General features: G+C 40.2%; 1 long non-coding RNA gene across 1 annotated transcript; it reads right to left on the bottom strand.

Annotated features, from left to right (window-relative positions):
- Positions 1-1503: 1503 nt before the first annotated feature.
- LOC109204943 (uncharacterized) lies at positions 1504-23937 on the bottom strand. The gene is made up of 3 exons (XR_002064449.2): positions 23466-23937; positions 5756-5807; positions 1504-2389 (listed from the first exon to the last, which is right to left on the bottom strand). It is a non-coding gene; the product is annotated as an uncharacterized LOC109204943 (long non-coding RNA).
- Positions 23938-25493: the final 1556 nt, after the last annotated feature.

Here is a 25493-nt window from a genome sequence, read left to right as displayed (position 1 = left end):
TGGCTGTTATCATACACCGCCTGCATTTTCAATAAAAACTTAGATACTGGCAACTTTAAAAAGCTGAAAAAGAAGAGAAAAAAACATCATCTGTTCCCACATCTTACATTCAGCTGAAAAACTGAAACCCAGAAAAAGATGAAAAACCAAAAGCATTTACAACTTTCTTTAAAGAAAAAAAACACTTTTTAAAGAAACATTTCTAAAGCGTATGTTCCAATAAGAAAGTAAATAAATGGATGATTAATTAAAAAAAATTAATTTTAAATCTAAAAAAGAACGAGGCAAGTTGTGTCATGCAACAAAATAGATAAATAAGTAAAAATTAAAACATATAAAATTAAGATAAACATCTAGCCCCAAATGTTAAAGCACATTGTGCACATGTTACATACTAACAGCATGACTCTATAGTAAAAAACTAAGGTACTGGAATGTCTGTAGTCTGAATGTTTTAACCAACGGAAACATTTGGAGCAATGTCCAATGAAAAAATATGGAAAATAAAGCCACAAATAGCTAAGGAGCTGATGTCCTCCAGCAATTTGTCTCCATCATGAAAAGCTCATACATTTCAAAATAAGAGGTGATGTCATGGGAATCTGGTTGTAAGTGATTGCGTGATTAAGATCCAGATGTCTTATTCCAACTGTATACGCTTGAATAATTAATTGACACCCTTGATTTGCAATAAGCTATTTCTTGTGTATTTAAGTGTTAACCGTCCAGCGGGAGGTTGATATGTTTGTAAAGGCATGAAAGAGGGAACAGGGGGAAAACCCAGCTAGTATTGAAAAAAAGTTTTACGATAGTTTCCTCACAGAATGGTCTTACTTGACCTTTTTACTACAAAAAATATTTCATTTTCTCCAATCTCCAACAACTGTGAGACACACGTTTCCTGACACACTGGCTGGATCTCAAACTCAAGGTTGAGGTGAGCCTGTTGGGGAGTCCATGAAAATCCAAACGAGGACAGGGGATGTTTAGAAATCATACAAAAGAAACTAGCTCTACTGTTCTTTGCTGGGACCAGAGTACCCGATAACTTCATTAATCAACATATCATAGGCAGATTTTTACTTCACTTTTTTATGGCTTTTTTAATTGAACAAATAAAGTAATGCAGCTTATGATCTAACTTGTGTTTGTGTTGCACAAACAGACAGACAAAAAAAAAACGTGAGATTGAAGGTTTAATAAAAGTAAGGTAAGGTATTTGCTGAAACCCTGTGGCTTTGGATGACATTATAAAGAACAAAGGTTTTTATTTTTCTACTTGCTGAGAGTTTTCAGCCTTGGCATTTTTATGACATGGCCCAGAGGATTTGCTTCTCACCGCATACCTTCTTGATAACATGAAAATGAAACATCACCCAGTCCACATTCCTGGGGCAACTCATAAAACTTCCCTAAAATTCTGCCACACTAATTTCTAAGTTATTATTATAAAGCTGCCATAAGATGTCAACAGCAACTTTTTAAGTTTAAAATTAAGCCACAACAAAATTGTGTTCCAATTTAAACATTTATGCTTCTGGAAAGTTCTGTGTTTTTAGAAGTAAATTACATAGTTTTATTCAGTTCAAGGGGCACCAATATCAGATGGATTTTACATTTTGCAGGAAGTTGCAAACACCTGCTACATTATTTCCAGAACATCTTCAGAAACAACAAGATATACTCGTACTAGCTCACTGGAATATCTGTTTAATCCAAACAAATGATAGCTAACTAACAATGTGGATGGGCTCATTGCAGGTTCCCACTAATTACTAGCTGCAATATGTGGATGGTACGTTTTTCACCCTCTCAGTCTGTCTTTGTGGTGGAGACACATACTGTTGCAGACAAGACTGTAAAGTTGGCTTCAAGTACTCTGGCTGGTGTTTCTAAATCTGAGGACAGCACCAAAATTGTATAATAACCCAGTTTGATACAGTCAGTCAAACTTTCTGGTTTTGTGGACTTGAGATAAAGGTCAAGGTGAAGTTCGAAGCTGGATGTGGTGTGACCCAATACTGAGGAATTACATAGTCATTAAAAGATGTAGTAAAGACCCTTGCAGGCAGGAATGTCAATGGGTGTTGCAGCGAAATTTTATGCTGTGTACCTGGTTTCTTATTTTAATCACACATGTGTTGTTTGGTCACACTTGCTCTCACTGAAGTCTTTGTTTCTCATATCCACGAGCAACAGCACATCTGTTCTTCCATAAATGTCAGTAAATTTCAGTGAAGGCATACAGGAGTAGATTTGAAGGTTGGTTCAGAATGGATGATCCCAAGCAGTCTTCGCGTACCTTAATTGTTGACGTTTCACTCACTGATTTGAAGCTCTTCCATACAGAAATGAGCCGTCAGTTGTCACAGCAGCCTTAAAAGATCATCTGTACAAGACAAACAAGACAAATAGCTTTTCAAGATGTTTAGCTACACCTTTTTTACACTTGGACACCAACTGCTCCCACAGAATTTTGAAGACATGTCAGAGCATGATGAAAATACAAAGGAAGTTGGGTAAAAACTGCATAGAAACCGAAAAAGTAAAGACCCACATGAAAACTGGCCCATCTAACCCAAACCCTGACCCTAACACCTAACTTCCCTTAGGCTAAGAAAACCCCTCACGAAAGAGAACATTTCATCAGTTAAATATTTGATCTGAATGCTTGTCAGGGCAAGTGTAAGCCTATGACTTTCCCATACCTCTATTACACTCGAACACTGAGAGGGTTGTCAGATGATGCAAAGAAAACCCTCCTAAAGCGTAAGCATTAGTGACAGAGGAATAGAGAGCAAGAAAGAGATTAAAAAAAAGAGAGAGCGCGAGGTAGAGAAAGAACTCGTCAGTGAGGTTATTAAGAGAAAAGAGCAATTCAGTCTGACAGAGGGCAGCATGACGGGCAAGAAAGAAGAGGCTGAGAAGCACTTCAAAGCGTGATTGGTAACTCATTCCCTTGACTTCTCTCCTGCAAACAGCTTATAATGTAACAATTTCTGCAAGCCCTACTGAAAAAGAATAAGTCTGCACTACATACTCGGAGGAGTAAGACTAAGACCACGCATATTTTATTGCAAACTAAACAAAGCTGTGCACGATTTCCGCTATGACATTTTGAGAGAATCGCGTGCCCCAGAGCAGCTTAGTTTGACAAACATGACAAGAGCATCGGGGTGAAAACGTAGCATCTTTTCTCTCTTTAAACGCTCATCTGTGGTGGACCGTCTCTACTGTTGCTTCTATGGAGCCCTTTAGGCAGAATATAATTTTAATCAGCTGTCTGATTAGTACGACCTTGGGAACTGTCTTCATTCCACTGGGTAACTGACTGCAGCCGAAGATTGGTGTTAAGTTTCGTCAACACTACTCGGAGCGAGCCTGGAATATGTTAATTAACTCATTGATTGAGGTGGGCGGTTCATTTTAAAAGCAGAAGTCGAGGTCTCTGGTGTGGGAAGACAAAAAGAAAAAAAAAACAGTGCTGTGCATATCAATGGCTAACATCAGTAGCTTCTGCAAACCGTATCCCTACACTCCAAGGACACATTTAGTATCTGTTTCCATTGAGGCTATAGATGCAAAATAGACCAGCCGAGAGTGTTTTTGCCTCCAATGCTCTTGCATTAATTACTGCATACTGTATATGCTACTTGCAAGTAGGGAAGTACAACAGGGAGTTTTGCTTTTGAACTCATTTAGGAAACTGGGTTAAACTTTTATCATTAGTGCTATTACTTGCTGGTACAAGGACACAACAACCACTCGGCACACACATCTGAACTGCATTCGAGAGAGAGTCTTGGCATTCACTTTGGTAGACTCGGGAATGTCACAAATGTATGAAGCATGTCTTCTCTTATTTGTTTTAACAGGATGAATCTTTTTTTTCCCCCCTACCTCCAGTGACTTCTTCTCTCCATCCTTGGACTGGCACATTGTGTTGAAGTTGGGGCTTTGCGTCAAGCGAGAGGTAATTGAAAAATGCAGACAACAAATCTTTTCAGCCACGTTCTGAAGGCTTTGTCCTTTTGCTATACAAGCAAATGTTGCGAGACAAAGAATGTCACATTTTGCATCAGTGCTAATGTGTAGGGAAAATCACCGAAGCTAGTCTTTGTGGGGTTGTCACAAAGCTTCTTTTTGTTTCTGTTATATAAAACTATGCATAGTACAGACACATCAGCTGTCACAAACTACTTTTTTCCAACTACACTTGTGCTCGAATCTCCTTTTTTTTGTATCGGATGCAATTCTCTATCCCACCTTACTAAACTAGCAGTAATATATAGCTGTAACGTCGATTTCTCAGTCTTCTTAAATTGCCAGCAGCCACAATCCCATCATTGTAGGTACCTAAATGTAGATACAATGAAAGAAAACAAGACCCACTCATCTGAACGCAGATCACACATGCATAACAAAAGAGGAAGCACTGAAAAGAAGAAACAAGGTCATGCTTACACTAGAAATCGTGTGTGGTACAGCATCAGGTAGCAAAACTTGCTTTGTTTAAAGGAAAAGGGGGATGAACGTCGACAGAAATTTTTCTCATTGTAATCAAAGAGCAAAACGGGGAGAAGAGCCGCGCACTATTTTAAAGCCCACGTACGTTATCATCATTGTTTTTTGAAATGTCGCCATATTTTGGCTCATTGATGTGTTACGTAGACGATAATACACTTTAAAAGAGGGAGAGCTCGATTACACCCACACTCCGGGGATTTATTATGATGTCTCTGCTCCAGTGTAAGATATTGAATAAGGACAAGGCGAGAAATGGGTTTATACTTGTGAAAAATTGCTCTTAGCGGCTATGCTCAACAAGAAATGAGGCGGCTCACAACGGGTAGCTTTAAGTTTTTTTTTTTCTTTAAAAAAAGCGATTATACCTTTCTCACATGCAGGAAAGTTCTTGTTGTCGTCCAAGGAGGAGAATCTACACTATAATGGGGGAGGTGTAGCTGTTCAACATTCAAATGATGTTGTGTGTCACATTTGACTGGATTATTCTGGCCTGAGCAATACCCAGCTGTCAGGACTGCCAGAATATGAAGCAGCGCGAGAATCACAATCAGATTTTATCATCAAGTGTTTGTGTGTGCGCCTTACTCCAATGCGTCTTTGTGCGGTTCAGTGAATACACCACTGAATTGAGTTATTAAGAGTCTTTTTCATGTGTGCCCTCTTTCAGGTGACGCACGTGCATGTCTGTGTGGTGGGGAATTTTATTTATGTGAGCTCGTGTCAGTGTGTTTCTGGTCTTTGTGTACATTTTCTTAGTGTCTGACAGACCATGAGTCAGTGCAGGATGTGGAAAGGAGAAAAAAAAAGAACAGCATAAATGTCATGATGAAAACAAATCACAGACATATTGCCAGGTAAAGTAAAGAAACAAAGCTTAACACATCAAATTTCTCATCATTTCTTTTCATCAGCTCAGCATCTAGATTATCATCAGCTCTGGCTCCATCTAAACGCCGCACCTTGAAGATGGTTATAAACAAACTGTTTACACTTTTCAGTATGCCTTCCACAATAATCAGCTTAAAGCCGGTGATGTGGCAGTGCTGCTAATGTACAGTAGATTTGAAAACTTATGTGAGGATTGCATTCAAGGAATGAAATGACAAGATGTTACATTCTGAGCAAATTAACACAGATGTTGCGGGGGGAGGGTTGTACCCACACATCTGACATCTATACGTATATAAACATATGCATGCACACACACATACAGAAACTGAAGGCTCACTTTGTCTGTCGGGGAAGAAGGAAGAAGATCAGCAGTGCAGCACTAGCGCCATCTGTTGGGACAAGAGAGGAAGACCACATTATCTCCCAGATGAGTTCGTGATGAATGATAGAGGGGAGGAAGCGGGATATTTTATGGATGTGATCAGTCACTCCAGAGGCCTGTACAGTGATCGTGTACACAGTCCTTCCTGTTTAGTACTGTTGAGCAAAGGCTGTGTGTTTTTCTTGTCTTTTTTCAGGTAAGACTACACCTATTTTTTTCCATTTAGCCACTGAGTCACATTGTTTCACACTGTATCGCTATAGAACTTAAAATTAAAGGTTAAATTATGAAGGTTAAAAAAATCCAAAAATTGTTACTTTTTGTTAACACATAGGGTTTAAAAAAGATCGTTAGCAATATCACTTAAGAAGGCACTTGAACATGGCATTGGATTTTATTTTCAACCATCGGTTGCCCTATTGAGGTAAATGAAAGGCTTTAGATGGTACTCCTTATTTCTTAAGTGTTTTCCTTTATCATATTTCAGCACCTGTCAGCTTTAGTGGAGGGAGGCAAGTGTCTGTCTGTGCTGCTTGCATTTGATCTGCGAGTTTAAAGCGCCGCTGAAGAGATGATCAAGGTCAGACATTTTATTGCGTTACAGTTGCAAGAGAACCCCTTTTACACAGATCTAATGTGAAGGCCAAGAGTTTTCGTGCACTTTTTTCTATAGCTGATGATCTCACATCGAGGTTTTCATAACCGCAGTGCATGGTGGTAGCTCATTTGAACGCTCCCTGTATTAAAGAGTTTCTTTATTTTAGGGGTTTCTGCACATCTATTGATATATTTAATAGATCTTTTTATGAAAATGTATAACCAGGACTATTTCATGGTACACAACTGTAATTTTTTAAGGCACATTTCTATAATAGTATTATATATTTATACTGCTATTGTACTGAAAATTGCAGTAAATGCATTTAAGCAGTTGCACTCATGGATACACCTCATCCATATTCTCACAACTGAAAATAATGGTGATGTCTGTATATATTTATTGAAGGACAACAGCCTAGTTTTAGTGTACAACCCTAGAGTAATTTCTTTACACACACACACACACACAAAGAGACACGTGCACGCACAAGACACCTTAAAATAGACAAATAACAGAATTAGCTTGTAGGGAGGAGTGAATTTCTAATTAAAGGGTGCAGGTGTAAAAACTAGGCTGCACATCTGTTTACACAAATTACAAATGTTTACTCAATGCAAATCAGATAGGGTTTGTGTACCCAGCACTGTCTTCTCCACTAATTATTATTCTAGAGTGAAGAGCTAAATGTGTTGTGGGGAAAAAAGTGCAGCCTGTAATTCACGGGAATAATGTGTACACAGATGTATAAAACAAGATTTACATTTGCATTTTGCAGAGTATCCTGTCTGCCCTCTAGTGCATCCAATGTTTGAAGATTTAATTGCAGAATGTGAAAGAAAGCAAAGTTTGTTGTGTTTTTACTGAAGTCATGGACAAAGAGAAAGCACAAATGAGGTGCACTTAATTTAAGAGTAAGCTGTGAGTTATTATTCTGCTGCAAGGATTTTCTTTCTCTCTCTTTTTGTACTTAGTGTGATTAGCTTTGGCATTTTTGTCAGTTTTCTGAAAACTCTTTTCACCTTGGCGGCTTTATCAATGTGTGTCTCTTTAGAAAGAAGTTATAAATAAGGATCTGTGACGACATCGCCTCCCTGCAGGTTTCAATACAGCTGGTTGACACATTTACATACGCTTTAATTATCGGCTGCGAATGAAGTATTAACAGCACATTAGAAATAGCTGAATATAGAAGCGCGTGCGCTTCTTTCGGCAGTGTTGAGCAAAGACCTTTATGCTCCGAATTAGAATAGATTAGTTCTCTTAACTCATCGTTAATGAGTTATGCTGGTGCACTTAAAAGTGGACGCTGTCATCCCCAAAGCTTTGTGTTGAACAGTACACACAAAAGAAGCCCTCTGTATTATCTCCTGACTTGAGGCAGACAGACGTGCTGCTATCCTACAAGGCTTGCGGTTTTAGAGGATTGTGTACTGAAAACCGCAAGACAGCTGGTGTTTCAAAATGTTATTCTAATATCTCCCAACAGCTGAGAGTGGCAAGGGACTGTTTGTTCTCGTCAATGGCCACTGGATGACAGAGCCACTTTGTGGGCCATACGCAGCATAATTAGGCCCTTCTCTTAAGGCGGGATGGAGGGCCACGGGAAGGTAAATAACTGAAAGACAGACACGTGAAGTCTGTACTGGTTCAAATGGAGTCCAATTACATTTTTTTTCTTGATTAGATGAAAAAAAAATAGCGAGACTAATATTTGTGTTCATGAGTTTTCTACAGCTCTGCATGCATGTTCTACAAACTGAGTGACATGCAGCCAGTAGATGGCATAACACAATCATGACAACAGCCACATGCACAAGTGTTTGATTCAGATCCTACAGACAACGCTGCTAAAGACGTTTGCCCATGCAGTTCAAACTGCAACTAAAGGCGTGTTTCTTTTATAGAAATTCCTCAGGCAAGAAATGTTGTTATGTTTTTGAAAAATCTAAAACATGAAGCTAAACTGCAGTTCTTATATTACATAAAGGTGGACAGTAGAAAAGCAGCTACTGTTATGTGGTAAACTTCCAGATGCATATGAATATTATGATATAATACAATGCACTGATGCATCCGATACAATACTGGTGTCAGTGTTCCAGGTGAAGGCATTAACTGATTAATCTTCAAACACTCAAGAAATCTTTTACCCTCATATTCAGAGTATATTTTTTTCGCAAAAAATGATTTACCTTTATCTAAAACAGGGCTGTCAAACATAAGGAGCGGGACCAGAATCAGCCCAGCTAAGAGTCAAATCCGGCCCACCGGAAAGTGTAAAAGAGAAAGTTTTTACATAGTTCCACAGTTAAAACAAACAAACAAAACCCTAAAGAAAACAAACAAGCAAAAAAGGACATTTTCTGTGAATTACCAGAAGCTTTGTTCTATAATTACAGAACAATCTGAGCAATAACTTACCAGGACTTTTTCTGTAATTTTGCACATTTATTTCTTAAACTTTAAGCCCAAAGAGTTGTGCTGACACATTTCTTTCAGTTACTACAGCAACATTTCTTTATCATGTATAGAAACTAAGAAATACTGTTGAAATTAGATATTTTTTTAAAATTAGGACATTTCAATTATTAAACTTCTTTTCACCGACGGGGAGGGCAGTTTCACTGGTCCGGCCAATGATGTAAAAGGAATTTGACATCCCTGAACACTTAATTTAAACTGAGTTTTCTTCTACTTTACACTTACAGAGTTTACAGAGCAACTTTTTAAAAAGTGTCCCGTTAAGCTTGACACCGGATATTCTGCTGAATAAATATTTTAACCAACAGAAAATCCAAGGAAAACACATCAAACAGTGGTGTGTCGTGTTTCCATTTACCATCTTTACAACAATCGCTTCTGCACTCTCTTTACTTCCAAACAAGCTTTTAAATGTATTTTTATTTCCAGTCAGACAAAGTCACAACCACTGGATTGCATTTGACACATCTAATTGTTTTCGCTTGGCAGTTTGATGTTTGACAAGAAAACACAATGACCCGACCAAAGAGCTGGCACACAGTGTACCACAGTCCCCACAGCATTTGGCGACGCTATCATGCCCAACCCTCCCCTTGTTGATCAGAGGCAAACTTGCCGACGCCACCGTGTCGCATTCTGGGGATAGCTGCGCATAGGGCCGCTGTGATGTGCCACCTGGCCCCTGGCTCCATTGGTCAGGAACTCTCCCTGACCTCTCCATTAAAACTCGTTTGCCACCGAGCGCCGCGTTGGGGGAGAGTCTCTGAGGGCCACTTGCGTGCATTCTCCCCGTGATGAGGACAGACCCGAGGGAGATTGCCAACACCTATTGGGGAAGCTTCGCCTGCCTCTTCCTCTCAGTAGGCTCATAAGCTGCCTGGCCCCAAGAACCATGCAGTTACAGATCAAAGATTGTCCATTTGGTAGGCAGCCAAGAGAGCACTCTGTGCCTCCTTGCCCCATTACTAATAACCATAAGCTCTTAAACAGCAGGGTGTCTGATAGAAGAAAAGCCAAAAAGATTTTGAAAGGAGTAATTGTTAAACCTTATACAGAACTGCTGAATGTTACATTTAGGATTATTGTTACTTCTTAGTTTGTTCTGCACGCAAAAGCAGATTCGAGTGTAATAACTGAAATTTGTTTCAATGTTAATCCACTTTTTTATTTGTAGAAGAAGAAGGGCTGAAGTTGATGTGATTAAACTAGCAACTGTACTTACATGTGCAATGTATTTTGCATGACTGCCTTTAAATGAGTTATTATCCCTGAGAAAATTCCCCTATCTGTCTCCTCCCTCATTAAGAAAAAAAAAAAGATTCCCAAGTATTGTGCCGAGTTTGTTAGTGCAGAACAGGTGTTTGGTTTGTTTTCACATTCGGTCACCTTGCCAAAGCCTCTACTAGTCCTAGACACAGCATTTACACCCATAACAACATGTGCTCTTAGACCTCACATGTAGTCTACACCATGTTTTTTTTTTTTAGTAGTCCTCTGCAAAATGATAATATTTGGCCAAAGAGCAGAGAGTAGATGCTAGAAAGCCCACGGCACTTGGTACGATTGGCTGGAAAGACACTGTCTCCACCTGTTGGAGGTCAGAGGCTAATGCCTTAAGGTCAAAGGTTGATTCGACAAGGCTGCTTTGGAATTCGTGCTTTCTCTGGACGTAACAGTTCACATACTTAGTGCTGAATGTTTGAGTCAACAGTGGAGGCCAATCAATGAGAAGCATTGAACTGGAGAGTGTGTGGGAAGCTGAATATACTGTCTAAGCAGTCAAGCTTAACATTTATAAACTTCGGGTATTGTTCTGCGATATTCTAAATGCCATTACTGACAAATACACGTTACTGTTATCACAGTTTGCACCACCCTTCTGGCCCTGTTATCCTTGAGCTTAGCTTGAGTGGCAGTTGTGGCCAAGACGATTTGATATATGGCTGCATAACTGATAAATGGAAAACACTGGAGCAAAAACAACTGTTATGTGGCTTTTGGGCTCCCAGAGTGCTGCACAATGTTGAAATGAGCAATGTAATGAGCAGATAAGTAGGCCATCATACATTACATCTCCAAATACCATGGACTTGTAAGGCTCTTTTTAATGATACCAGGGATGTGGGCCACTTTTAGCCACATTTAACCCCCAGGGTTGTACACCTCAGAGGATTCAGAGGTATGGCTCCGGGCCTAATTAGCCTGAAAAACAATAGCTCCCTGATCACCATTCCTTTGTGCTCCCCTGCATTGTGCAGAGGATCTGATTACAAACTTGCGATAAACAAGGAGCTAAATTAGATGTGCAGTTGTTGCCATTGTCCCCAATTTGTGATACCCAACCTACCCCCGCATCCTTTGTACTCTCAGTATGTATGAGCCAAAGCAGACAAGCCTGAAAGAGTGACCGGTCCCTGATGGAGTATAAATGTATAGTAACTGACAAGAAGGGAGAGCTGATACAGTTGCTCTGCCCTCTGCGGTCACCTTCTTCTGGCAAGGCCTAAGGTAATTAAGACCATGAATGCAGTCCAAGTAGTGGGCTGCTTAAGACAGAATATTAATGTAGCTTTGATGGATGGAGTCAAAAGTGATTCCTTGCAGCAGAGCGTGGGTTGCGAGCCAGCTGGTCTTGGGTCAGAGAACTGGATGGTGGGCAGATGCTTAAAGGCCCTCTTAGCCTCTGCTGATGGAGCACAATTGATTAATGCCCCCCAATTAGGGAAACATTAAAAGCCACGTTTTCCAAAGCACAATTCAGTGTCACATAATGCATGTGGGGCATTTTGTGTATTCCCAGTCCAATAGAGGACAGAGCAGCTCAGTTTGCATGGAATCCACACTTGGCAAATTTCCACTACTTTAACTGCCTGGTATGTGGAGCGTTGATTCTTAATGGTTGAGCTTTTAGGAGTGGCTGTGTAGCTGCCGTTTACATATAAAGACATCCATATCCAAAAAGATTCGGTGCATTAATGGGAATCTGTGTTCAACACAACTTCTGATATTGTTTGTTTAAAGCATGTAACGTACTTAAAACTACAAGTCCAGGATCTCAACTGATCCCACAGACAGCTGCTGTCACGTGTGGCTTAGCACTTTTTTACGCTGTCTTCTGTTGAGCTGAATTGTAGACTTTTAATTTGCATCAGTATTTTTAGGCCTTCTGATTTTCATCTACAGCTTTAAAAATAACACATTGTGATGATTTTGGCAACCCATAAAAACGAGGTATAAAGCATTAGCGGTGGATCTTCCTCATTTTTGACTGTTGAAATATAAGACTGTAAAACTGTCAGGCTCGGGCTTGAGTCAGCTTGATGTTTTATAGCTCCTAAAGCATTTTAAAATAAAAATGGTAGCATTAGTCATCCCTCATCAGTGTCACGCAACATGCGCAGCGCTGGCGAACTGCTAGCCTTGCTTCCAGTAGAATCGAAGGGACCCCTTGCCATTAGTCAAATGCATTTTTGAGCTTTGTGTGATTGGGTTGAATGCGACCTGCTGTATTGCAGCTAAAGCTTTATTTCTTTTTTTTCTTTGCAGTCTACATACCTGCGCACTGATTCCTGTACGTGATCCACAGCCTCCCAGAGGACATGCAATGAGCCAGGGAATGTGTCCTTGTTACTCACCAAGCAAAGTCTTTTATGGTCTTGTAACAGGAAGCCCCGAGCTGAGACATCTACCGCTCTGGCTGTCAGAAAATCCCCAGACTTTCTCCAAGGGAAGGGGCAGCAAGGGGGAAAAGGGCAGAATTAAAACGAAGGGGCGCGGCGTCAAAATATGTATCAAGAGCTGCATCACAGCGCTGCGGTTGCAGTTAAAGAGCAGATCGTTTTTGCCATCTTTTCTAATTTCGAATTATTCTTTCTAACAGCTTAAAACAATTATACCAGAACGAACCTTCTGATTCAGTCTGACTCATCTCTCATCTGAGTTAACCGGTGAGAAATGCCACACGTTGCCATACATGTCGAGCCATCCTCAACAACAAGTAATGGAAAAATTGATTTAAAAAAAATATATTCCTATTGGTGATATTTTTATAGAATGACAGTGTAATTGATCATGTCCCTGAGGCTCTATGTTGCCTAAGCTCTATATGTGTCTTAAGACGAGACAGGGTCAAGGCCGGGGACAACTGCAAGGCGCTTGTTAAGTGTCGGAGGCTCGTGCCGCTGGGACCCTTGAGCCATTCCTGGCATCCTGCTTGAGTAGGCCCCTGCAGCACTCCTGGGGGGGGGGGGTCCTGTCCCATGCTGTCCCGCTCATCTATTGGCACAGCCGTATTATGTCTAGGCTTCTCTGCGCTCTGAGCTCAACGGGCCCTTGATTGTATAGAAACCAAAAATAAACAAATCAACAAAACAAAAGGGGAAAGGCAGACAAAGAGAGCAGGCAGCATGGGACGGACAGGCTTTTCCATCTGTTTGGAGCTGTCAGCCTTTGGCCTTTGGAATGATTCCACTCGCCACCGCTTACCCACACACGTTGCGAACGAGAACTTTGAGTCAAAAAGACCAGCGCGCTGTCTCATTATTACGACGATAGAAAATACACGAGGCAGCGAAGCGTGCATCACATCACAGCCCCGTCTGTTGTGATGACTGAAATATGACGTACCAGTCATGTGGCTTTTTCAGCAAGCCAACTCTTAAAATAAAAACAAACACCGAATCGTTGACGTAAAATCTAATAGGGGTTTTCTGGGCAAGGTGTTATGAATTAGACGGTTCCATTGTTTCACAGTTGTCTTATTTAACTTCAGTAGACTTTTATAAAAGCTTGTCTGTTCAAGCATCATGACATTACTCATCTGCTAGGAAGATCAATGACAAGCTTCACCCCATTCACAAACCTTAAAATAAAAATCTCCTGGCACGTTGAATCGAATGATAAATGCGATTACTGATACGACAGTGTTTAATGTAAACACAGCTCAATGTTTCATCTCTGTTTTGATGTTTCTTTATAGTTTCTATCCTTTATCTCCGTTAATAAAACGATTCTATCCCGCGAGATTCATTTAAATGTTTTGACGGGATTGAGGGATCTGTTACTGCACTGTTATGACTGTAGCCATGGAAAGAGAGAGAAGGTTCAGACCAATCTCAATGAATTGGTTGTAGCTCAGGGTACTAGAATTCATCCAAAGAAAACGTTTCACGAGTTTTATGCCCCTCATTATGCAGAAATAATTGCTTGAGGAAATAAAATAGATTTAGATTTACCACTCAAAGTTTTTTCTGAGGTCAGTTTTTTTTGTTCTTTTTTTAAATATACCAGGAGGTCAGAGGTGGTCAGGATTAAGACTTTAGTTATAAGAACCATCCTTTATGTGGTTTCAGCTCAAGCACTTGCGGCACAAAGTTTGCCTCTTTAATCTCCTGCTGACGGATGACTTGACATTCAATATTCCATTAAAAAAGCTTTGTTGAACACGACCCAGCACTACGGGCAAACCGAGGATAACGTATTTCTGCCATTTGCGCATTAACAACGACATTATTCAAAAGTTTTAAAATTAAGTGATGGTAAAAGATCGTTTAAAACAAAAACAAAACAAACTCTTTCATCAAGCTTTGCTATGGATTCGACTAATTAAACTGCACGATTTCTACAGCTCGACACAAAAATGTCATGGAAGATTTATTGCTTGTTAACAGAGCCATAAACTTGGATATGGAACACCAGTTTTTAAAACACCCAAACCTTCCTTACAGTGACAAAAAGCCCAATAAAACCAGGGACTCAGCTGCCGTACACACTATGGAATCTTTAATAAAGGGTTATCATGCTCAGTGTTTGTTACCAATGCAGCACACCTGGTAAAAACTCCTCCTACTCATGTTAGCACGCCTGCCATATCTGGACACCTGCTGCTGCTCTTGTTTTGGAGTGACTCAAGTGCATTACATCAATAAAGTGCATGATGAATTAATGAGAAAAGGAAAGGATGCCATCCCGGTTGCTGACACATTAACATCTGGCTGTAGATTTGAAGAATTACCAGAGCATGAGAGCACCGTATATTGTACTTCTGATGATTGTTATCAGTGCAAATGATGCGTGTAATCGCGGATATAGACAAGTGATTCCTTTTCCCTCATTTTTTTATTATGTTGTTTACAATCTATACGGACAGCTGTTGCAGTTGGAGCTGCTGAGCGATGAGGCTATGTGCCGTGCAACGTTGCCCTCATTTGCCATGGCTTTCTTCATGCCTAAGACCTTTTTATTGGTTGTGACCAACCTAACTACGAATTAACAAGGTTTTGAAATGGGGGGGAGGGAGTGCTAATAAAGCTCCTTAAGGCAGGAATCAACTTTGACTGTCTCAATGAATTAGGGTCTGACATTTTAAGCACTGCGTGGTATAGGCTGCAAATTGCACAGATTCCTCCTTCATCACACAAGGGCTAACAAGCTCATAACCACTTTGTGGCCAGGGCAGGAGGGTAGGCAGGTGAGGCTATATTAGTTGACTGGGTAAGCCATGCGTCCCCACAGGTGTACAGTTAAGCCTCAGGGGTCCATTTGCGAAGATTTTGGACAAAAAAATAATATAACTGCCTTGAGCTGCTTCCCTTAGTGCTCATAAGGAGAAGTAAGCATTCTATGCTGTGTTGCGTTTGAGTGTACACTGTGATGTGAGTGTGAGGTGGGCTAAATGAGTCTGTTTTTTAGTGCAAAGTCATAATATGACACATAAACCCTCATCAGACATGTTAAGACTCCAGCAGGCCAATGTCACCAGTGATGCTTGCATTGATCCATTACAAGTGCCCAAAACAACTGTATCTATTAAAAAAAATACAAACTCAGCCATCACAACGGCAAGAAACAATGCCAGCGCCACATCCCTTTCAATGCACTCAACTGATGGGTAACTGGAGTCGCCTTGTGAGGAGCCCCGTGCAGCGTTATCAGGGGTGGGAAGGGGGTGTGAACAGCGGCAGAGATGCCTCTGAGGTCAAGCCTTTAATAATGATTACAAACTGGAGCTGGCTGCTGGAGCGACAGGCTGCAGCTGTGGGCCGGCCAGCCTTTGAAGTGCCCCCCGCCTGTTGCAGGGTCCCAGCCCCCCTCGCATGAGGAGACGCTGGAACTATGTGGCTGCCTGTGGGAAAGAATGTCATGCGACGCCAGGGTGACGGAGCGCAGGATGGCTGAAGGGTGGACGGCTCGACTGGTCCTGCTGGTGGGCTTGTGGGTTGAACGCTGGGGACCACTAAGGATGGCATGGTGGCTGTATATGCTGCATATGCTGTTGTTAGGTTACCCCAGCCACACACAGGCACACAGGATCAGGGTAGGAGGGACCCAGAAAATAGTGAACACACTCATGCTCATAGAGACACACACACTGTTGTAACCTTTTTTTTCAACATAAATTTTAAAGTTGGAAAAGTATTTTAACTTCACAAAGTCAATCCCTTCTGTGTTACTTTCATTAAAATCTATGCTTACCCTTCTTTCAGACTTGCAGACGAACACAGTTTTAGGCAATCCAAGCTGCGCTGTGAGCATGCGTGAACGTAAAACTGACATTCACATGTCAACCAAACTAGAGTACTCACATTTGTTCTTGACAAACTGGTTGCACGCAAGAGGATAAAGCTCAAGCTGCATTTTTTTTGATAGCAACAGTAAAAGGCCCTTTGTTCAGGTAGGAGCAGTGCATAATAAACACCTTTACATTTCACCCAGCAACGTTTGGAACATGCACTTCATCCAACATAATTTATAGCATGCTGCAAGGACCAAATAAAAAAAAAGAAAACCCTTTTACCTTTGTTACAAGATGCCTCGAACTTGAATTTCAGAGGAACGATTTATGGCTGATTTCCTTAATTACTACCTGCCCGGTAATTTTACGAGTGACTTATTATGCAGACATCGACATATCAGGTCAACGCATGAAATTATTACTTACCTTGCAAACAGAGCAGTGACAGTAAGGACTGCAATGATTTGCTGCGGTGAAGTTGCCAGAGGGGAACGATGCAATTATTTATTATTTTTCAAGCCAGTGTTGCATTTTAGAGTTGCTCATCACATAACAAAAGTGTGCGCGTACACCGAGCATCAAAGTCTGCCAAACAGGGACTTCAATTCACATTTCTGAACATAAGTTTTAACATAAAGCTCACAAAAAGAAAAAAGTCATTACAAAAGTGATTAGAATATGTTTCCATTTCTTGACCACATCAATTTAGTGGAACTTTTTTTTGTATTTGAACAGTTACACACTTGGGGAGAGCTTTCATGAACATCAGACATGACATCATCAAAGATACATTGAGATAGAACGGAGAGATTTCTTTTTTCTTTAGAAAAATGGGGAACATGAAGAAGAGCAGCTCAGAGAGCAACACAGTCATGACATCACCCATTCCATAACAATGATCCATTGTGGTGTATAGGCTTCTGCTCTCTGGCAATTGCTGACCATAAGTTTTATTTGGCATTTTATAGCTGTTAGATCACAGCAGCTCAGTGCCATGCTCAAAGGTGGCCACTTGCTGACAGTCCACAGAGAGAGCCGAGGGGGGTGGAGGGTTCATGGGGGTATCCGCTCCTGGCAAACGCTTTTGAGAAAAAGTGAGAGTGTGAGAAGAGGAGGGGATGAGAGAAAAAGCGAGTGAGGAAAAAAAAAAGTCATGGGTTTCAGTTCGGTCCCTCTGATGCAGAGCCGGCCTTTCATCTCCCCAGCGAGGATTTCCGTCCTATTTCCCCTCAACGGACATGTAATTGCTAAATGACAGTGAAGCAAAATGGCTTAATATGCTGCAAATCCTCTCTTCACTGTAACAGGAAAAAGAAGGACTTTAATTTAAAAGCAGACACTAATGCTGCCGCTCATGCCATGCTTATTTGAAATAGAACTTTGGCTTTTGAGGTCAATGAGCCTTTCAAACTGATTCATGTAAGAGGATGTCGCAGCTTTGTCCACGAATATCCACCTGTGAATACCTTTTGTTTCGCGATTGTTAAAAGGCCTCTCAATTAAACTTCATTGTGTGTTGGTACGTAATTAGTGTAACTTGCTAATCACCGCAAAGGCATTGGTTTTATTATTATATTTAAGTCATACAGAAAACTGCAGTCAAATGTCCGGGGTGCTGTGAACGTTACTTCATTTTAGAGACCTTAAATATTTTTTTCAAGTGAAGCACACATGCAAGCAGGGGCAATTTCGACTGTGTCTGTTGTTGTTGGAGGTCACTCCGAGATTTGCATGTAAAAGCGACCAGTTGGGTCCTCTGGAGGAAAGCTGTAAAGCCTCTCCATCACCAGGAAAAACACGCCAAAGTAATTCTTTTAATGTAGCCAAGAAAATTTCAAACATCAGCAAAGATGTACGATAGAGCTTTTTGAATCTTTTCTGTCGTTCTGTCCACACATAAGCTGTCAAAAGTCTGTTCAGTATTTTTTTTTCTCTAAATCGTACATGACTCATAATTTTAACATCCAACTCTGATCTATTGAAGCCCATTACTTCAGCATAATTGAAACGTAAACATACTTCAATGCAGATTAAAAAGGCTAAGTTAGTGCTGCTACAGCACTATGTCCCCCTGTTCAGATATTTTTAATACCCTGCTACACCACCCCCAAAACCAACTTTTTACGACCTGCTTCATAAATGAAACCATTCTCCGCAAATGTGCCTATGTCCTCTCCTGTGACCAGTAATAGCCCACAGGCTGATTGAGTGTGCCATAATGTAATTTGGACATTAGACTGGGTTAGCTGCATATGTATTGGCAGACCCTTTGGTCTCTGCGCTCAATTTGACCATGGGACTTAAGGATAATGTTTCCCTCCACCGCCATTAATTTCAATAGCTTTAAATACTGACGAGGCTCTGACCAAGAAGTCATATTGGGCTACCTGGCACCTCTAGCCATTGACATTAAATTCTATTTATTATTCAATCTTTTATGCAGCCTTTTTAAAGGTTTCCTTGGTAACATTGACTGTTTGGTAACATACTGACTAGAACTGTCTTTGAATCACCACTATTCATAGGGACAGGTGTTGATAGAGTTTGGGTGGTTAGCAGCTATGCTAGTTGCATGGTCACACGAGTTTTAACGAGTTAGGTCATTGAAAAATGGGAAGCAGGATGAGCAGGAGCAACCAAATACCAGCACTGTGCATCGTGTTTCTTGAGAAGAGATTGCCTAACATCTAACATTCTGTGGAAAAAAATGTTCAATTCAATTTTATTTTCAGCTTAATTAATTTTTCCCCAGATGCCAGTACGTACAAAGTGAAGAGGTAAGGACTTTGCCCGTCTCAGTACTTCAATATTTCCTGTATCTGCTCACACATTTAACCGTTGCCACCGTCTTGATTGAGCATATTGTGTTGTGACAAGCTGTTTCTGATAAAGTGATAAACATTTCACACAACAAAAAACAATTTAACTGTTTCATATCTTCGATGCTTTATCTCTTACATCATTGAACTTGTAAAATTTCCTCTTGTGATTGCACCCTGCAATCAGCATTCCTAGTTGCTGTATAAACAGTTCCATTTCAGATGTTTGGCTCATTTGATTGGTGCTGTGCAATTCAGATTTGGAGTAGCCCTGCTTTACTAACCGCCTTTCATGACAACCGGATGCATTATCTGGGCATCATAACACCATAATTAAATTACTAAGGACAAAAACAGAAGGTGGAAGTTGTTTCACACCCATAATGCCCACCTTGCATCTTTTCATTTTCTCCAGGTCTGCATGCCACAGCAATCAGATTTGTCATTTAGCGTTTATGGAGAATGCATTGTTCACACAAAGGTGTATAATTTGTGAGGCGTGTGTTGATTTATTGCGTTGAGGATGGATGGATTGGTTGAATAGAGTGCTGGTTGGCCTTTTGAATGGGATTATTGACAGTAATGAGTAATGTTTTTGCAATGTTTTTGTTTTCCTTGTTCCTTTCAGTTGTTTCAGTTATGCAGTGGGACTATGGTGACAAGGACAGCAGGTCTTAAACATACTAAACAGGTTACTGTTTGAGACTGTGAACATTTAGGAACAGTCAAGAGTGAAACTGGGACCTGGCACCGGGAGACATGGGAGGAAAAGTCAGACAGAAAGCATTCTAATGGGTTGACAGCTACGGGCTTCATCGGCCTTTTGAAGAAAAATAGGAAAAGAAGTCAGTGATTGTTATAGTTCACCTGCTGCAAACTCAAAAAAAAAAGAAAAATACAACGCATCTCTCTAACTCCTGCAGCTTGCTGAACTACTTAACCCACTATTACATCATCCCAACTGGATGTATGCCAGACAATACTTGGCTACCAGCCAAGCTACGTTTTTCTTCCATTCTCTCTTTTTTTTCGAGCACCACACACGGGATGAAAACAGCACTTTCAGTTTTTCTTAAATACTCTATGCTTTTCAACTCCTGGCGTGAACGGCGCTTTGCCACCAGTTGCTGACAGCTGTTCTGTCCTCCTGGTAAGGTTGGCAGGTTTTCTTTTATTTATGCCACTGCTCACCTCATGTACGCCACTTGAGAGACAGATGGACGTGTGTAACAACAGATTCTCCTGGATGGTAAATTGTGCGTTTCTCCAAGTAATCCCTGCAGGAGAATGCATGCTGAAAGATTGCCTCCTCCTTATCAGTCAATGGGCATTAAGTCTATCAACAGCTAAGGCCTGCAGGAATTTTTTTTTTTTAAGTTAAAGTCGTTCTTCATTTTATTTTTTTCATTAACCCTCTTCCCCAAGGCAGGTGCCCTTAAATCTCTGTCTGATGACCTGAACCAGCACTCCTAAGACAGAAGGACTGAGAGAAATAAACCTGCGTAAGAAACTATGAAATACTAAGAATTCCAGCGTTTTACTTAGTTTTGCATGCTGAAAGGCATCTTTGAAGGACTTTGGACTCCACTGCTGCTTTTGACTTTCAGCTGCAAACATGGCTAAAAAAAAACAAAACAGATAATGCAAAGCATATCTGTAAAGTGCAATAGATTCTTTCTGAACCTTCTTACTACAGCAAAAACATATATTGATAATACAGTATTAATGATAGTTCATATAGCTCTGAATTAGGCACTTTGCTAAGTATGACACAGTAACATCTAGCAAACTGCAAAAAATAATATTCAAAAGTCCTCGTTTGCAAATATTACTAAAGTTATGTTACTAGTTAGTAACTAAGTTAGTTAGTAACTAAAGTTAGTAACTAAAATTAGCTACTTTCTCATTATTCCATAAAGTCACCTGAAACGAATTGTCTCATAGTTACCAGTTGATGACATAAAACTCTAGGCTACAGTCACACACACACCAACCCAAATCCCTATGCTAATGAGGACACACAAGGCCGAATTGGCTAGCTTTTTGTTAGCATGCTGTCTATGAAGCTTGCAACAAGCCTTAGTTATGTTAGGAGTAAAATGCAGTTGTTTATGTGTTAGATACAGTTTGCACTTTAACATTGTGTTCATGTCCTTTTGTGCAATAAAAATAAAAGTAATGTCCATATCTCCGCTGCAGACTGCGTCAGCATTTTCCTTCCCATCTGTGTTTTTTTCTCTCTACCTGCCCGATGTGCAAATAACTGAAGAACCTTTGTAATGTAAGTAATGATACAGTTACAACTGTAATATTGTTACTGTACAGTAATTCTTTATATCACCGTGTTACTTATACAATGTAGTGTGATTACAGTGATGCATTACTTTGTAATGTTTTACACCTAACACTGCACACAAGTGTGCTCCCCTGGAAAAAATGCAATAGCATATAAAGTAAAAGTACTCATAATGTAGCAGAATGACATTTAGCTGTCAAATGATTGTGACATCACAGAATTAATTTGGTTCTGTGATCAGTCTAGTATTGGAACAAAGATATATTCAAAGGAATTAGTCTCAAGAATGTAGTGGAAAAGTTTTCTTCTGCCTGATCCAGTAAGGGACTGGAAATTCTATAACTGGACCTTTTCCATTAATATAAAAAATATATAATAAATTTTTACAGCGATACTTAATAACATGTGTTTATTTAATCACTGTTATGCTTTTATTTTATCTGGCATTTGCCAGATAAATGCCAGATAATCACTTTTATTCATTCTAACAACTATTATAAATTATTCAGTGTATTGTATTGTAAAGCAGTGTGATGATAAATGTCACTGCTGACTGCTGCATCTAACTGTTTGCATAGTTAGATGCCTAAGTACAAATTTGTCCTCAATGGATCATTGAAATACATTTTAACTCTATCTACACTGGTGTCAGAGAGTTCTAGTTATTCTCAACTATGCATATCTGTGCAAAGCAAATACTATCTGTTGTTTAGACAGGACTCCAATTTTTTATCCCCAACCCCACGTAGTTCATATTTGTAAGTTTTCTTAACTTGTCAAGAAAAACAATGCCTGATGGCTGCAAGTGGAAATAATTGTCATGCTTGATTTATTAGGAATAACTCCTAAATTCCCATCACTCTTCCTGTCTTAAAAAGAAATGAGTGATGTGTATTAACAGGGAAGGATGGGATCCTGTGAATGCACTGGGAAAATTGGCATCACAGTAAGAGTGAAAAATAACACTGAGCAGTGGAAAAAGACACAGTATACCTCTCTTGTAAAATAAAGACAACCTCTAATTCACCTGGTGAGAAAAGCATGTCCAGTCCTGAGTGTCAATGCCAATGCGGTGATCTCACCAGTCTGATCGAGCTTGTGGAAAACAGTTTATACTTGATAATAGGTGCCATAAGATGTTCCGTCCAAAATGGAGATAATCTTTATTGATTCGAGATCAATTAAAAGGAGGGAGTGATTACTGTAACTGTAAAGGAAGGAGAAAACAAGGGCAGCAGGAGTTCTTCCGTGCTAATATTTTGTAGGTGTCGTGAGGCAAAGCTCTGCCGTAAGCACAGAGAGGTTGATTTATAAACTGCTGCTCACACCCAGCATGATGTGTTGACAGCCATGTCAAAATGTCAAGCTTCGCACAGATGCACAAACCCTGTGTTTTGTCAACCAGTCGTATACTTGTTATTTAATTTATAGACATGCAATGCCTCAGAGGCAAGGCTGAAGCTGCAAAAGCAGGCTGCAAGGAGCTTACAGACAGACTTTGACAAGGGGTTTTATGCATGGGTCGCATGACATTTTCCACGTACCACCCCAGCTGGGGATGACGGATGCTCCTGCTCATGTAGAAAAAAAAAATATATCACAATTACACTCAGGACAGGTGTATCCATCCCATTGATTACATCACTTTTACATTTTTTATGGTTTGTGCTGCTTAAGGAATTCGTCCCAGGTCCTCAGACACGTTTCTTTCTGTAAATGTATGGGGGAGTCACCTGGAGGCCAAACAGTAATCCCACATTGCAATTCTTACATTTATTTTTGCATCATTTTCAGTTTTAATATTTGCATTACTACACCCAAATCTAATTTAGTTTTGTTTTTGAGTAAAATATGCATGATTATAGTCAATACACTGTGTATTTGTGTGTTTAGTAACTTCTGATCAAATATGATATAACTTAAGAACACAGTAGAAAATCTGCACCTGAACTTACCGTGTTCAGCAGAGCAGTTGCATGTGCTACAGACACTTCAAGGACGCTGCAGAGCAGCTCAGCCAGCAGCGGAGAAGCGAAAGCTCCATTTGAAGGACACACCTGGGCCTTTAGGAAAGACTTGTCAACGATTTTCAAGTAGAGCCATGGAATCTCAAGGGACACTCTCTCGTCTGAATGGCTTTATTAGTGCCTCTGCAGTCATTCCGGCTTCTCTTAAATGGAGCAACACTTAGAAGTGCGATGAAGTAACTCGGGGCCCATTAGCTCACTTCGCAGCACGGCACCATGCTGCTGGTGCCGAGTGATATTGCCAGCAGCTGGGTTAACAACATCCAGCTCACATGAGGTTAGGAGTGATATGGAAAGAAAAGCAAGCAGCACACTTCCTTTTCTTGGTTTCTGAACACAGAGAAATTAAAGTGTGGCTTGTAACAGGTTAATTGAATTGATAAACAAACATGTATTCATGTCTGGGCTTGACTTTTTCTTTAACGTTTCCTGCACACCAGCTTTGATAAAAAAAATCTTTTTGCTTCCCAGCCTATAAATAGCACACATTATCAGTGAGCATACTTTTGTGACCCACGCTTTAGCTTGTAATCTGAGAAGTTTTATCTGTAAACGGGTAGATTCAAGATCAGAAAACGAAGTTGTTGTTTTTATTTTACAGCTGAAGATGACCGAGTTGAATATTTGGATATTAATACATGAAGTATAAGCGTCTTTTACTGACATTATATAAGTGGTGGTTAATAAAGCGTCTGTGTTTCAATGCAAAGAGGTGTGTGTGGTCACTCTGTCACGATCCGTACGTACCATATGTAAAAAAGAAAAAAAACAGCCACTAAGCCTCCTTGAGGCCTTAACCATCTCTTCATGCACATTTCACAGCTTAACATGTCAAGAGAAGAAACACATTATGAGATCTTGCAGCCTCTGTGGGTATAAATTAAGCTTGTGACAGGGGTGTGTGCAAGTATGTTTAAGAGTGCCCTGTTCATTTGAGGAATGTCCCCAGTCCATCCGGTCGAGCGGAACTCTCCAGCGAAACTGGAGAACAAGTATCACTTAAGTTGAGCAGAGATACCGAGAGGTTAAGAGCAGATACCTACACGTCGCATGCTTTTCATTTTACCCGTTCAGCTCTTCTGTCATCTTCTGGCGCAACTTAAGCGAAAAGAAAATTACATGCTGCAAGATAAGAGCTGATGACTCGCGCAAAGTTCATGCGTTCCGCTGCGAGGCCGTTCTCAGATTTAAAAAGGATATCATATAGATGTTTGAAGGGGTCAAATGAAATTGTTAACCTCCCACGTGCCGACGTGAAATGGTTTTGCTTTTAAACGACCCAGAACGGGCTAAGTGAGCAATAATTAAGATTTATGATTAAAATATGACAGGCTAATTTCAAGCTGCCACATTTCTTGAAGAAAGATTATTGCTGGAAAATAACTGCATGGAGTGGATGACTATATTTAGAAGCAAAACTCATCCCTTAATTGCACAGACACATCATAAACTGCACAGCGCATCTTTTCCACTGATAAACTATTAAAAGTTTACACCCTTAAGCCAGCATGGGGGAATTGATTAAGGACTCTTTTCTATAAACCACATTTTAAAAATATCAAATTAATGAAACTTATCATTAAGGAAAAATTGAAGAAATAATTATGCACTCTCATTCATTAGAGGAAATGATAACAAAGACTGATGGATATCAAGAAAAGGAGAACAAGGGTGAGAAAGAAACAGGAAGAAATACTCAGCTAGGCCTTCCTTGAAACTGGCTCACTGCTTCAGTGACTGGGCCCTTGTCCCTTCAGGCTGATTTACACCCAACCACCTTTTGACTATGCTCTGTTTGTTTGCCAGTTCCTTAGCAACTGCTGGTTGTTTTCAGTATGTACTATTACCTGTCCTGTTTGTCTTTTGACAAGCAAGGTGGAATGTTTCATTTTATTTATTGCCCAATATCATTGTTGTATGTGGGGACAGGACGCCTGGTTACATCTTGGGGAAGAA

The sequence above is a fragment of the Oreochromis niloticus genome, linkage group LG14 (assembly GCF_001858045.2).
Source record: "Oreochromis niloticus isolate F11D_XX linkage group LG14, O_niloticus_UMD_NMBU, whole genome shotgun sequence".
Taxonomy (NCBI): domain Eukaryota; kingdom Metazoa; phylum Chordata; class Actinopteri; order Cichliformes; family Cichlidae; genus Oreochromis; species Oreochromis niloticus.
Note: the sequence above shows the minus strand (reverse complement) of the source record. Positions and strands in the feature narration are given on the sequence as shown.